Here is a 12,539-nt window from a genome sequence, read left to right on the forward strand (position 1 = left end):
GACTTACCGATTCTTTCAAAGCAATAAGAAACTACAAACTTTCCTTTCTTTAATCTAGAGAGCCTACTAGGCTTAGGATTGCCACATTTAGCAAATAAAAATACAGGAAGACCAGTTAAATTTGAATTTCAGCTATACAACAAATGACTTTTTTTCTAGTATAAGTATATCCCAAATATTTCACGGTACGTACTTATACTTAGAAACTTGTCTTGTTGTTGTTTATCTGAAATTCAAATTTATCTGGGTATCTTCTATGTTATCTGGCAACTCTAACTGGGATCCTACTATGTTAGATCCAAAGTCTATAATGTGAGGGTCTAAGCTAAGGTAACCTTAGTCAGTCAAATCACCCTTTAGGGGGCAAAACAGTGTAAAGAGTAGATGCTTTAGAATCAAATAGAAATAATCTCAAATTCCTGCTCCACAAAACTGTTTATGTGACCTTGGATAAGTTACATAACCTCTCTAGGTCTCACTCCATCTATAAAATGAATCAAATAATATCTTCTTTTTAGGGTAATGGGGAAAATAAGAGGGAATAACGTAGAGTGTTCGGTGAAAAATACTCAAAAAGGAGTAACCTTTTTATAGTAGACCTTCTGACAGTCAAGGAAGCCCTGCAAACAAATTTATGGTTTTGACATAGGTTCACCTGGACTCCCACACCCCTTCCTCCAGGCCATCTGCTGAAGGGTCCTTGTCAAGCACCAGAGAGGTAATTGCTACCTGCACTTGCTGGGTAATCCTCTGCATCCTTCAAATGCCCCAACTATTAAGTTATTTTTGCTCTCAAAATTCTGTCTTAAGAGGACTTCTTTGGATTCCTTTGACAACCCTAACAGCAACCCCAAAGAACTTAAAATTCACACTTGACTTCTATGTACCCCTGATTACACTTCCCCTTTTCTCTGGTGAGTTTCTTTCGCATGTTTATATAATTCTGAAACTGCAGTTGCAAGTTTCTCTAGGCTTGGACCGAGTTCCTGTCTAATTCCAAGTGTGATGCGTTACATAAAAGAATTGTCCTTGGAAATAGTTATGTAAGAGTTGCCTGGCTAATCCCTGAATCCTCATGGCCCTCGGGATTTGCGCTATGAATAATAACTGTTTTCACATTTATTGTGCATTTCGAGTACAATATTTCATTTTTGAGTACCTAGGACAGTCAACCAATCCCTAGGGTGTTTCTGTCATAGATTTACCCTCCAGCTTTCCCTGTAACATCTTTGGGATGAGCAGAACAAATATGACCTTGTCCTGCCTTGGAAATCAGTCCTGTCGGCCACAGGTATCGCCTACAGCTGAACTTATCCTGACTCCGAGGGCAACCCTGGAAGCTGAATACCCTGAATCTAGTATCAGACTTGATTTTAGCTGCAAGCAGAGGTTTCACATTTTTGCCTCCCAAAGTGCCAAGTAATTCATTCCTTCGTGAGACAGAATGTTTTCCCTGTTTTTAAAACACGGTTAGCCCTTCCCCTTTCGAAAATTACAAGCTCTTCCTCTGCAGAAAGTGGATGCAGCAACGTAAGATTTCAAGGTATAGGTTTGAGGGAACTGAGGTTACTGTTGCCTTAGACCCAAGGCAGCAGAGCTCAGCTGTTGGAAGCTACAGATGATGCTCCATAAATTCCAGCTAAGGAAGGGCAGTTTCTGAAGATTCTTGAGTCAGGTTCTCTAATGCTACTATTATCGCCCTAGGCTTCGTGTTCCCTCTTTCTCAGCAAAGATATGGGCGAGGATGGGGCGAATATAGGCGAAGGAGCAATTTCCTCCACGGATGTGGTTGGACCTATAAACGTCACCCAGGGTCCCGCTGAGGCAGAGAGAATCTAATAATGTGGAGAGCCAAGGAAGACCCAAACCAAAGCCGTGAAAAAAACAAAAACAAAAATCCAGCAAATACCTTGCTTCAGCTAGGAGCAAACAAACATTTTAACCTCGGAGGGAGAAGGTTTGGCACACCTGTCCTGCACTGCGGTCATTCCCCCACTGGTTCTGGTATCATTCCCCTCACCCTCACACTCCCACATCAGCCTCTTGGTGCCTGGACTTAGTTTTCAAGCACACCCTGGGAGTAAAGAACTGTTTGCTGTGTGGTCACTTAGTGCCCCAGATCCCTCCTTTCCCAGAAAATTGTTTGCTATGGAGCCGCCAAAAGGGAGGGTCAGTTTTGGGTTGCTTCTAAGTGAATTTAGTAATCAAGGTTTGCAATGACCTTGTAATAATCAAATTTCACTCATTAGCTTGTCACATGGCATTATAAGGAAGTCTGGGTGTATTTCCTCCATGTTTTCTCCCATTTCCATCCCCATCCCTGGTCTAGGCCCACAGGTTCAGTGTGTTCTTTTCTTCCATTTCTTTGTTTTAGAGCCAAATTGAACCCCCCCCCACCCCACGCAAACAAAAGTCCTTTGATTATATCCTGCTTAAACTCTCCAGAAGTTGAGAAATACTCACAGAGCTGAGTGTCTCTCCAATGAGCTGTCCAGTGGCCTTCCTCACAGTAGATGAAGAAAGGACCTTTGCATCCTGATTTATCTCTCTGTAATACCCTCATGCTACCTAAGCGCATCATCACAGGCTTAGAAGCATCAGCCCAGGTGCAAAGAAGCTGCAAGAGTGTGGGGTGAGACTGGGACAGGCTTTTCTGTTAATTGGATGTTCTTACAAACTGACTTGGGCTCTCTCCTGTCCATAAATAAGTATTGAATCCACAAACACACACAATGTGTTGATTTCCAAGGGGAGACTTGCAGATTGTAGTTCAAAATCTTTTTTCCTTCTCCATTGTTACCTTTAGTCCTTACCCCCCATTCTTCCCTTTTCCTGACACACACAAGCCCTTGCATACTGTCCCTCTCTCTCCTCTCTCTCTGTCACACATACACACATATACACACACAGATGATCACATAATTCTCACAGCGTCCCCTGCTTCATTGGAGACATTGATCATGTGAGCAGTGCCATTGAGAAATACCAGTATCTCTCCCTAATCGGTGTTATATGCATTTTCTCAGACACATGAAACCACAAATCAGGAATAACCTAAAATTCAGTGACACGTGACAGACAAAGAGCACAAGTGATAGCTGGGAACTCTTAACTGATGATATTTATTTGAGAATTGACTGCTGGATCTTTTGCACCAAACGCTTCGGGGTGTAAGGTCCAGACTACAATCTCCTTCAGTGGGACCCTTGACACCCATCTTCCAATTGCATTGAGCCACTACTATGAATTTGTACATCACTGTATACAGTTTTGAATAGACCTTGACTCATATGCCAGCATCATTAAGCTCTTTTGACAAATTTGTCATAAAGAAATTAAATGATTTATTCAAGATTGCATATAAAGTGAGTAGGGGAGCCAGGAGCAAGGCCCATCCCTGCAAATATCTTGTTTATTCAGCTATCTTTCTACTCCACTACAGCAAAGCAGACCTGGACCGAGATGCCTGTGTTGCTGGTTACTCTGATGCATTGCTAGTGAACTACAGTGCGCTTCTCTAAATTGTTACTTATAAGAGAATTGTACTCCATGAGATTATAGAGAAAGAATGTCAATTTATCCTTTCTAGGCAGGGAATGATTCTTAACCTGCAGCCCCAAGCAGGTTACATAGGCAGCTAACCAGGTTAAGGGGATTTTTCAGTAATCTTTCCCTTGGTGTTTACCAAAATTAGAGGATTCTGAAGACAGCAAACACCTTGCAGAGGCAGCAGGGTGTTTTGTCTCTGGATGGGTCTTTCCACTCCCTCCTTTGTCTCCATCACTTTTCACATCTTTCTCCACTCCTACACACCAGACCCATGGATGTCTTGATGCTTACCTGTCAAACCCTCCCACATTCTCCACTTCTTTGGTGAAGAACAGAGGACTCCTCATCAGAAACAGTGGAAGCCAGAAGGAAGTGGCACACTTTTCACAGCCTGAAAGAAAAGAACTGTCAGTTCTGAATTCTATTATCAAGTGAATTGATCCTTCAGGAATGAAGGGGAAATAAAGACATCCTCGGACAAAGGAAGATGAAAAGAATCTGTCATCAAAATACCTTGAAAGAATAATAAAGGAAGTTCTTGAAACAGAAAGGAAATGACAGAAGAAGAAAATGTTGAACATCTAGAAAGAAACAACGATGAAAAGAGTAAAAGTATGGGATACAAGGAGGCGCATGAAAGACAAGGAACACGGTGAGCTTCGGCAAGGCTACGTGGAGAAGGACCCTGCAGTTCTAAAGACCTGGTCATCTGGTACCTTCAGGAGGTGCAGCGTGTTTCCCTGTTCCGAGTGGCTTCTCTTTCTGCTCTGCCTCCATTACTTCTACTGAGTCTTAGAGGATTGGAGTAGACTAGCCAATCAACACCCCCTGCCTCTGTTGGACAGAGTTCTTCTACCAGGTCACTTCACTGGTCATTGCCTTGCCTAGTGTGGTGAACTTTTGGTCAGTTATCTATCTCAGATCTTATCAATCAGGTAATAGGGTCACGCAGCTATAAACAAGGTGATCAATAACCAAGTAATTTTCTGGAAGAAGCTTGGGTGTGCCTGGATTTCACAGACAAAAGAAACAAAGCCAGCAGGAACCTTGCTGGGGGGAAAGAAAAATAGAAGATTTATAGATGGATGGAGTGACATAAATGTAATAACATTATTTAATAGATGAATATTAAACACATTTTGCTAAGTGAAAGGATCCAAAGTCAAAAGGCTCTATACTGTCTGATTTTATTTATTATATTCTCAAAAAGGCAAAACTATAGGGCTGGAGAACAGATTGGTGGCTGCCAGGGGGTGAGAGGAGGAGTTGACTATAAAGGGAAATGAAAGGAATTTTTGAAGGGCTATGGAATGATTTGGTATCTAGATCATAGTGGTGGATATACAACTCTATGCATTTGGCCAAACCTATAGAATTGTACACCACAGAGAGCGAGTCTTCCTATATGTCAAATTTAAATCTAAATATCATAAAATACTTTTTTAAAAAAATAATCTTTGTTCCATAGCTCTATAATCCTTAGCTCTTAATCCTTTGTGATGGATGGGAAAGTCTTGTTAATTATATACAGAAAAAGAGTTAAAGGGCAGGTACTAAGTAATTAGAATGTAATTAAGATTTTAGCTGTCCTATAAGCTGCTTACACAAGTGCTAATCTCTAATCTTTCTTTAGTGTTTCTTAAAATACCAGTGAGTCGGAAGACACACGTCAAACACACATCTCCTCCACATTTTGAATCTCCTAGACTGAGCTTCCCACTCTACTAATGCACAAGGGACCCTAGAGAGGAAGACTCTAAATGTGGAGGAGGAATGCACAGGGCCAGTCCCTCCTTCCCTTAACACCTACCACGCTAAGGGATTCTCCAGAACGACATTATTAAGCTTGAAAGAATAACTTCATTAAAAATACAATATTCTCAGGCTTCCCTGGTGGTGCAGTGGTTGGGAGTCCGCCTGCTGATGCAGGGAACACGGGTTCGTGCCCTGGTCCGGGAAGATCCCACACGCCGCGGAGCGGCTGGGCCCGTGAGCCATGGCCGCTGAGCCTGTGCGTCCGGAGCCTGTGCTCCGCAACGGGAGCGGCCACAGCAGTGAGAGGCCCGCGTACTGCAAAAAAAAATTAATAATACAATATTCTCTTTCAGAAAATAGAAAGAAAGGTAGGCTTCCCCACTCATTTTATGATGCCAGTTTTACTCTCATGAGTTTTAAAACTTATTTTTATGTAAGATTCAGGTGTAAGAATTATAGTTTAGCATCTGTATATACTACAAAGTGATCATCACAAGTCTAGTTACCTAGTTACCATCTATCACCATACAACTGACCCCTTCACCCATACCGCATGAAACTTTTCACACCAAAATCAAACAAAAACAGTAAAAAGGAAAAATACAGACCAGTATCGCCCATGAATTTGGATGTAAAATTCCTTAAAATATTAGCATATCCAATACAGCAATACATAAAAATTCTAATACGTCAAGACCAAGTGGGATTTATTCCATATACGCAAGATTTGTTCAATATTCAAAACTCAATCAACATAATTCACTATATCAACAGACTAAAGAAGAAAAATTCTATGATCCTACTAACTGATGCAGAAAAACCATTTCACAAAATCTGGCAGACATTCATGATAAAAACTCTCAAAAAACTAGAAATAGAGGGAAACTAATAAAGACCATCTACAAAAAAACTACAGTTAACATCACATTTAATTATGAAAGGCTGAATGCTTTCTCTCTAAGCTCGGGAGCAAGTCAAGGATGTCTGCTCTCATCACTCTTATCAACACGGGACTGAAAGTTCTGGCCAGTGCAATCAGGCATAAAATAATAGAAACCACAAAGACTGGAAACAAGGGAAAACAACTGTTTCTATTCACAGATGACATGACTAGAAAATCCTAAGGACTCTATATTTTAAAACCTTCCTAAAACTAGTAAGTGAGTTCAGGGCTTCCCTGGTGGCGCAGTGGTTGAGAGTCCGCCTGCCGATGCAGGGGACGCGGGTTCGTGCCCCGGTCCGGGAAGATCCCACATGCCGCGGAGCGGCTGGGCCCATGAGCCATGGCCGCTGAGCCTGCGCGTCCAGAGCCTGTGCCCCGCAACGGGAGAGGCCACAACAGTGAGAGGCCCGCGTACCAGAAAAAAAAAAAAAAAAAAAAGTGGGTTCAGCAATGGGAGATCTCATCCATTTACATAATTAAACCAGTGTTTCCCAAACTTTAAATTTACCTGCAGAGTTTTTTTAAAACAGCTTCCTGGCCCCAACCCCTGAGATTCTGATACAATAGTTCTGAAATCAGGCCTAAGAATTTGCATTTCTAGCAAATTCCTGGGCGATGCTGATCTGCCGATCCTCAGACCGCACTTAGGGTAACCTGGTTTAAACTACTGCCCATAGCCTGATGAAGCGTAAATCATTAACTTAAGGTTGAAATCCAGTTTTATACATCACACTTACTGTCTGAAATCACTTCCTAGAAATGACCCAGTGTCTTTCAAACTCAATACTCAGCATGTCCAAACTCAAGTCATTACTCCCCCAATACCTCTGTTCATTCCTTTGTGTTCTCTATCTCAGCTGGTATTCCTACCAAGGACCCACTCATCCTAGCAAGAAACCCATAAGTCATCTGTGATTCCTCACTCCTTCTCACTCTCATCCTTCACCTCTCATTAATCACCAAGCCATGCCAATTGCACCTAAATCTTTCTCGAATCTGATCACCTCTGTCTCTAGTTCAGGCCTAAACAGTCTCCAAACTGGTTTTGTTCTCATTGAATCCATCTACACAGCTACCAGAGTAAACTGCAAAGGAAAACACAAAATCGATCCTGTCCCTCCTTCACTTTCAATGGCTCTGATCACGGACAGGACCAAGGCCAAGCTCCTTGTTTACATAGTGTAAGGGGTCCACTGTGACCTGGACCTGCACCTACCCCACTCCAGGCATGCTTCTCCGCCGTATGTAATGTGCACTTTGAGGTCCAGCCACCCTGAGCTGCTTCCTTGTAATCCCTTGCACATACCACATTATTTTAGGATGCCACTCCTTTGCTCGTTTCCGCTTTCCTCAAATGCCTTCTCCTCCCCTTCCAACCCTCCCCATGTCAACAACCCAACACCTACTATCCTTTGAGACTGAGCATTGTAGTCATATCCTCCAAGAAGCCTTCTCTGATATCCTTACTTAGTGCTCTCATAATACCCCATGTATATTACTTTTCCTAGGCTCACAAAAAGTTTTCCATTTGTTTATTTCTGTTTTCCCCCATTACATCCCTGGCAACAAGGACTAGCTGCACAGGTCTAGTTCTGTGTCTTGTTTATCTCTGTACCTGTGCACAGGTCGTAGCATGCTGTGGACTGGGAAAGATTAAGAGTTTGTGGAATTAAGAAATGAGTCTTTATGCCAAGGCTATGGAACCCTGAATAACGTAGTTAAAATGTCATATATATGAAAGAAAGAAAGAAAAAGAAAGGTTGGTCTCATTGACCCCTGCAGACATGTGACCATACTCATACTCATCCTTCCCCAAGGCAATATTCTCACCACAGGAAGGAGATGGAATCAGGGGTAGAATGTAGGTAATTCTGTCTAGTTTAGATAGATACACTTCTACTAAAAAACTTCAATTCTGGCATGATTTGGTCAAGTCTTACACTGGGCGTTCCAAAGACTACAAGTTATGTAAAACATAGACCTTTCCTCCTGCAATTTGTATTTGGGTGGAGAAATGAGACTAATATTCATAAAATAATCACTAAATAATACACGGCAGTGTTTACTAAGAGAAAAATTAGACACTTGTTTGGATCAGCAGTGGAAAGGTTCAGCGAAAGAGATAATATTGGATATGCATGCAGGCTGATTATAAGCACTCAGATGAAAATGACTCTCTTCTAGTTATTCTAACATTTGCTCTGCAGTAATAAGGATCAGAATGTGATGGTGGTGATGATTTTCTTAGGCTGGACCATTTATTGAGCACTTACTCTGAAGTAGGGATGCTGCCGTATGATTTTCTCACACATCATTTCCAACCCTTCCAGCAACGCCGAAGTTGGATATCAGCCTTCTTTTACAGAAGAGAAAAAACTAAGGCTCAGAGGAGTGAAACCATTGTCCTAAGGATACAAGGACAGGAAGACACAGAGCCAGGGTATCTGCCTGAACTGCAGCTCTCCGCTCCACCGCAGGTGCTGTTTGGGCCTCAAGGACACATTGCAGAATGAATAGCTCTTGTGGCAGAAAGTCTTCCCTGAGAGTTTATTTTCCCTCCAAGAAATATGTCTGTGAGGGTGGGTGGAGGCAGTGGTGGGATGCAAATCCCACATCTCTTTGAGGACTGAAGTTGAAGAGTTCCTTTGAGATGTCTGTCGACTGAAGAAAATTTGCGCAACCTAAAATTTGTGAGTTAAGTTTTATCCGGGGATCTTACTGAGGACTGTGGCCTGGGAGTCAGCCTCTCACATAGCTCTGAGGAACTGCTCCGAAGAGGTAAAAGCTCTGGTCCAAAACGACAGCTCCTACCACTCTGTGACTCTCTCAGAATTTGTCACTGGCAGAGAGAAATTTCTTCCCTGCAGAAATTTTATCTCAAATGCATCTAGTTTAAGTCTGTGGAAGGCCTTATTTAACATCATATGATGTCCCTAGAAGGTGCTTTAAAAATGCTGGTTAACAGAATGCTTAATATATGCTTTTTAAATTAAAAAAAAACAAAACAAAAAGGAGATTAGCCCTCTGAATTGTCGTTCTTCTTCTCTGTTTAATATAAAAGCACCAGGCCAAAAGAGAAGACTCCCTAAGAACAAGTTCAGTCCTCAGACTCAGATCCTGATGGCACCTCTGAAGGCAAGAAGCCGTTAGAACCCAGGCCTTGTGCTATGACCTAGCAGTGCATGGTCTAATTTGGGGAGAACGGAGGGAACTAAAACATTCAAGTTTTTACTCCATCAAATGATGAGAGAATAATGCTAGTTTTGAGCTCAGACAATTTTTGATGACGATGGATGTATTTAGAGTTGATTCTGGTGATTTCTGCAATGTCAATAGCATTTTCACCAAAACTGTGAACTTCTCTTCTCCTGGCTTAAACATCCTTAGTTTCTTCAGTAATTATTCTGATAGTTTCTAGAATTTTCCCTCTGGTCAGCCCTCCTCCACATCCCCACCAAGCTTGTTGGTCTCATCTAGAACGTATGTAGTTAGCCAACATTTTTCTTGAAATACTGTGTCTGCATTAACGTAATACTCCATGTGTCATCTAGCATGGCTAGTCCACATTCTAATTGTACAATATATACATGTGATCAGGACAGTATTACTGAGAGAGTCCAAAGTTGAATTGTCCACCCTCCCACCGTCTGACACATCACACTCTTGATTGTCTGCTAAATCTGTTGTCTGCTACAGCCTTGGGAGTAACTTCCAAGACAATCTCAACTCTTTTTATTCTCAACTTTTAGAACTTCCTTTTCTTTTTTCTAGTTATTTAGATATAGAACTTTACATCTATTTTATTTCAAATGCATCTAGTTTAAGTCTGTGGAAGGCCTTATTTAGCATCATATGATATCCCTAGAAGGCGCTTTAAAAACGCCGGTTAACAGAATGCTTAATATATGCTTTTTAAATTAAAAAAAAAAATGAAATATGTCTCTGCAGAAAGGGGAGGTTTCAACAGTCTGCAGTCATCCGTCACTTTTTCAGGCTCACGGCGAAGGTACCATGGAAAATTTGCCTAGAATTTACATTTCAGTATCCTTATAGCAGCAAAGGAAAGCTAGAAAATACTTAAAAGTTTTGATTGTGTTCCGGAAATTCCTGTGCAAATTTCCCAGTTCCATTGATTTCATTTGGCATTACAGACCTAAGGTCCTTAGAGTAAGAGCATCTTACTACCATGACAGGCATTTTCGTACACTTCCAGAAGCTCAGATATGGAGATGGGAGCCTTGGTACATAACACATCTTTGTCAGCATGGGCTAGAAGGGGGACGTCTGCCATGTTAATCTTCTTGACGGAAACTCTTAATCTCAGTTTTCTCATCAGATAAAAAATACATGTGAAAAATGAACTGCAACAGAAGAAAATGAGAAATGGTAATTTCAGGTAGATCCCAACCCTGACCGTGATGCTGGAAGATATTTTAGAAGAATATGGCAATTGTCCTCCTACTTACTGAAAATCCATCATTATATCATCAAGAAGAGGCTCTATTCTACATTAGCAACTCTTAATTCATTTGAGGTCATGGACCTCCTTGAAAATTTGATGAAAGCTATGAATTCTCTCTCCTCCCCCAATAAATGTACACACACTGCATACATACATATTTCTTTTACAGACTCTTTTAGAGGTTTTCATACCTTCCAATGTCTGTGCCTAAAGCAGTGCATTAAGAAAAATTGTGAGGACATATTGGGTTTAGAAGAAAAAAAATGCCCTTTTTGAATAGTGATGGCTTCCCTAAGAGTATGAGAAATGGATAGTGGCATCCATTGAATCTACCACTCCCAATTTTTCAAATCCTTCTTGTTCCAAATAATTTATTCTACCTATGTTGTTGTTTTTTATTGAAGTATAGTTGAGTTACAATGTTGTGTTAGTTTCAGGTGTACAGGTCCTTCTGTACACCTGATTCTTTTCCAGTATAGGTTATTACAATGTACTGAATATAGTTCCCTGTGCTATATAGTAGGTCCTTGTTGTTTATCTGTTTTATGTACAGTAGTGTGTATCTGTTAATCCCAAGCTCCTAATTTATCCCTCCCTCCCCCTTTCCCCTTTGGTAACTATAAGTTTGTTTTCTACATCTATGAGCCTTTTTCTGTTTTGTAAATAAGTTCATTTGTATCATTTTTTTTAGATTCCACATGTAAGTGATATCATATGACACTTGTCTTTCTCTGTCTGACTTACTTCACTTCGTATGACAATCTCTAGGTCCATTCATGTTGCTGCAAATGGCATTATTTCATTCTTTCTAATGGCTGAGTAATATTCCATCATACATATATACCATGTCTATATATACCTTCTATATATATATATATATACCATGTCTTCTTTATCCATTCATCTGTCAATGGACATTTAGGTTGCTTCCATGTCTTGGCTACTGTAAATAATGTTGCTGTGAACATTGGGGTGCATGTATCTTTTATAATTATAGGTTTCGCTTTTTTTGGATATGTGCCCAGGAGTAGGATTGCTGGATCATATGGTAACTCTACCTATGTTATTCTATGTTATTTTTCAATTGTCTGTCTCCCCTAGAACATAAATTCCACAAGAGAGCAGAGATTTTGAGATTGTCTGTTGCCTACTGCTGTATCTAGATACCTTGTATTTATATGCAGTGTCTAGAACAATACCTGGAGGAATTATGTGCTCAAAAAGTATTATTGAAAGAAGAAATATGTCCCTTCTTGAGAGCTCTGAGCTACAAACTTTACTATCTTCTGTGTAAATTAATATTCGCTTTTATTTATAATACGGTCAGATACTTTGTTTCAAAGGCTATGTTCTATCTACATCATTTTGAAATTTATAGACTAAATCTGTATTTGGTTTTCCTCACTTTTATTAATTTTAATTCTATACTGTTTTCCTTTTCATATTTTTCTAGATTAATCTCTTTTCTCCCATCAGATGACCACCACCTCCTTACTTATTTCAGTTCCATTGACTAAGGATAAGATCTAGCTGGTGGCATCAACTTACTAAATGAAGCGAACAGAATGCACTACATTTAAATGACTACAAAATAAATGTCAGTTTCTCATAATAAATGTCAGTTTGGGGCTTCCCTGGTGGCGCAGTGGTTGAGAGTCTGCCTGCCGATACAGAGGACACGGGTTCGTGCCCCGGTCCGGGAAGATCCCACATGCCGCAGAGCAGCTGGGCCCATGAGCCATGGCCGCTGAGCCTGTGCGTCTGGAGCCTGTGCTCCGCAACGGGAGAGGCCACCACAGTGAGAGGCCCGCGTATCACCAAAAAAAAAAA

Source organism: Phocoena phocoena, chromosome 11 (genome assembly GCF_963924675.1).
Source record: "Phocoena phocoena chromosome 11, mPhoPho1.1, whole genome shotgun sequence".
NCBI lineage: Eukaryota > Metazoa > Chordata > Mammalia > Artiodactyla > Phocoenidae > Phocoena > Phocoena phocoena.